The following is a 3,959-nucleotide window of genomic DNA, read 5'->3' as shown; positions in this document are numbered from 1 at the left end:
CATATGTGTGTTTTTATTTGTGTTTTCACAGCTCAAGTAAAAAAATAGCAAATTTAACAAGTATTAATGCTTTTATCTTATAGTAAAAATGTCACACTTTTAGGTTAGTCAAACATAACATGACTTAAGATAAACGTTTTTTGGTCCTTAAAAGGACAGAAAACAAGAAAACAACACACAATGCTTCTGTGCCTTAAGCATTCTGGGAATACACCAGATAGAGAGGATGAAGTTGTTACTCCACAAGAAAAAGGGGAATTCAGGACTTGTGGACTTTTGATAATGAATAACATCATCAGAATGAACATTAACCAGAAACATAGATCTCAGAATTTCTTCAATTTTGGAGGCAGAGTTAGACCAGTAAGTTAGAACATGGCGGTTGACAAAGTTCTGTCAGAAGGAACGGGCCAAACCTTCAGGATTTAACTGTGAGAAGCTTGTTGAAGGACCCAATATATGTGACCTAAGTCAGACACATTAAGGGGGAAATTCTATCAAATAATATGGAAACATATGGAAACTTATTTATCTGAAGAAAGGTAAAGCAATTATCTTAAAATTGTTGCATGTAACAAATAGCAATGATTTTAGTGAAGCTAATGGATAGGGAGGAAATGTACTGCATGAAGCTTTAAAGTGAAGCAGTCCAGCCTTCAGATAGGTGGAACATGGCACTCGACTTCATGTCAGCATTCCAGACTCCTCCACTCCCACGTAACGGGTTACGGGAGGATGATGGTGATGCTTGACCTTTTAGATGGACTATCAGTAGCCAATCCAAAACCAGCAGACACTCTGAATGGGAGTCTCAGATGCACAAAGGAATGCACTTTTATATTAACTGGGTAGGACAGAAATAGGATGTGGTGTGGTAGAGAGGATGTGTTTTGAGAAGAACACAGTGGGAAAAAAAAAGAAGAGGAAAACGTATAACCGTGTCAAGAGTGCATCTAATTCTCAACTTAACTCTGTAAGTGTTGGAACAGTGAGTCCAATTTTGTTTGGGTGTACATCTGGTATCCTTTCTTTTAATCAAACTTTACCCTGCCAACCACTGAGATAAAAATGTATTTTTCCTATCAGTCAATCCAAATTTTTTCCTGAATATTTGGCTCATCTGTACTTTTGGGTAAAACATCAGATGGTCGTCTTCCTTTGGGAGTTTTACTACTAGAGCTTTAACTGACAAACATTATCCTTCAGTGGTTGGATTGATGGTTTTCAGGAGGCTGTACTTCTGCTTTGGAGTGAAAGATGGTTACGGTTGCACAGCGGTGCATCTAACCCTAACTATAATATAATTTAATATCATTAACTATAATATAATTTAATGTAGCTTTAACTTAATTAAAATTAGAAGTGGCAGTTTGTACTCTCAGGGTCTACAAATATTTGTAAACACATGAACACAGATGAAAAATTCACAAACAGAAGAAGGTCAGAATGTTTTTGGGAAGCAGATGTTTAAAAATATTAGCATCAGACAAGGGGAAATAGTAATAATAATTTATAATAATAAAAACTTGTATTTGAAGAAAGAAAGGTAACCTTTGATAGGTTTAATTTTGGCAAATTGTGACAAAGACCCCTCTAGCAAAAATATATAACATCCCTATCTTTCCCTAAGATCATGTCTGGAAAAAGTCAGAATATGCTTTTTGCCTTACATAAGAGGAATCTTTCTTACACTGCTTTTCCATTTCCAATACTTGGATCCAGCCTTCTATTTAAATGTTACGTAATGTTGCTGACAGGCAGACAGCCTGCCCCCCAACCACCAATCACTGCCATAGCTCTGCTGGTGAAAGAGAGTTCATGCAGTTTACAATTTCCGCCACACCAAAATGTCCACTCTGGGTCACATGGCTTCATAAAATTCCATATACTGAAACTGTGCTTTACAAATAAATTTAAATATTGTCTCTGGCTCTCAGAAAGTAGAGAATGAAGCATCTTCCCACCCTCCGCCCCTCACTCTACCTGGCTGGGTAGCTGGCTGGCAAGTGACAAGACTGACAGACGTGCTATGTTGGTGGATTAGCATCAAGATGGCGGGGAGTGCAGTTTCCTGGTGGTGTCAGCCATCATGATACCAGCTACAGGTCTAATGAGGGAGACTGCCGCCTCGGCATTCCGTCCCCAGTGTCAGGAATTGGATGACAAATCAGCAGTGCATCACGGGCACACCACAAATGATATGTTGACAAATGCAGATATTTCACTTTTAATTGACACTAAGAGACAGAGATGATCCGGCTGCCAGGGCTTCTGAGGAGACAAGGACAAGACAAGATGGGAGGAAGGGAGAAGGAGAAGTGGGGGAGGAATGAGGTCCTGGGGGGCAGGAGGAGTGTTGGAGAAAAGAATACGTAAGCCTTGGAAGATGTTTAATATTTGTGCTGGTGTCACTTTTCATGGTTGAAGTGGAGAAAGAGGGGAGTGAGGGGGTTGAGATTAGAGGTGTGTGTTTCTGAGACTTGTCAGAACTGACAGCAGCTGTATTATCCAGTTGTCTCAAAGCCAAGTGGCTTAAACCCTGAAAACATTGACCATTCCTTTTTCCAGGTATATTTTCTTTGAAAAGTTTCTGACAAAAGCTTCATTACAAGTGATACTTGTTTAATTTGCTCATATTTCCCTATCGCAAATTTTAATTTTTTTAAGCTTTAGCCTTTCATGCATGAATTATGATTCTTTGTGTCAGGATTCTTTTTCCCTTTTTTATTTTCTTAAGGCATAAAAAAAGATAGGAAAAAAATTTGTAAAAAAAAAATATATATATTTTTTTTTTATTTTTTTTTTTTGTAGGTGATCAATTGTAATTTTCTCCAAATACAAAGTTGTTATTTGAAAAATACATCAGTAGTATTGTTCTTTAGGGGTTATCTGATGTCACAATATTTTTTTTACCTGCAAGAGTCGTCTACAGTAGAAGGAGGGACCTTCGGTTGGCATGTCTGTCGGCCATATTGGATTTAACAAAATAATTTATTGCACTTGCAGCTGATGGCCAGTAGTTTATAGTGTATTTTATGATGCCTCAGTATCCACTTCAGTGGTCTGTGTACATTTATAACATAAAATCCACAAGAAGCACAAGAAAATGGCTTTTAGATAGCTGTCCACTGTCGTGACCGCTCTGAAAGGGTTAAGTTGATATGAGATCAAATTTACATGATGACAATATAGTATAGGGACTCTGACAAACCTACTTATTAGTACTGACCATATGAATTGTAGCTAGTGTTTACTGGTTGAGTTCAATTTCTAGATATAGTTTGGGTATTTCTAGTCTTATCATATTGTGTTTGACTGCATGCCACACTGCGCAACTGTTGGCTGTAATAAAAAAACAAAAAACATTATGAGTTTGAATCATTTCCCACATGAACAAAAAGAAGAGCACAATGGTAGAGAGTCAAACACAACTTCTGAAACGAAGTAACAATCAGCCTGGGCAGAAACATCAGACATGAGGTGCTGGAAGATCTTTCAGATGATAACAGACTAAAGACCGGACCCTAAACAGGTGTTACTGGACCGGACACAGAGCTACAGAACTACTTACTGGATGACACACTCCGACTACAGGTAAGCATCATTGAAGCTGAAGGCAGCAGCATCTTCTTTGCCAACTTTGTCCTCTTCCTCCATTTATTCCTCCTCATCTTCATTGCATCTTGTGATTTCTACACATTCTGAATTTTTTTAGAACTGATTTAGTGCTTTAATTAAAACCTTGGTCTTGAAGCATACATATTCATACTGGACTGTGATAATACTGTATATATTTCTATGAGCTATTTCATGCTTAATTCTTATTTTGTACGTTTCTGTGTGTCTGATCTACAGCCCATATTGATGCAGCCTCATCTGATTTACCGTAAACCAATTTGGCCACATTTCGGTAACATTTTATTTGAAGAGGGGGTGAATAAGACTGTCATGACACTGTC

This window comes from Poecilia mexicana, unplaced genomic scaffold (assembly GCF_051168715.1).
Source record: "Poecilia mexicana isolate PSO_F unplaced genomic scaffold, ASM5116871v1 scaffold_9, whole genome shotgun sequence".
NCBI lineage: Eukaryota > Metazoa > Chordata > Actinopteri > Cyprinodontiformes > Poeciliidae > Poecilia > Poecilia mexicana.
The sequence above is the reverse complement of the archived record's forward strand: the minus strand, read 5'-3'. Positions refer to the sequence as shown.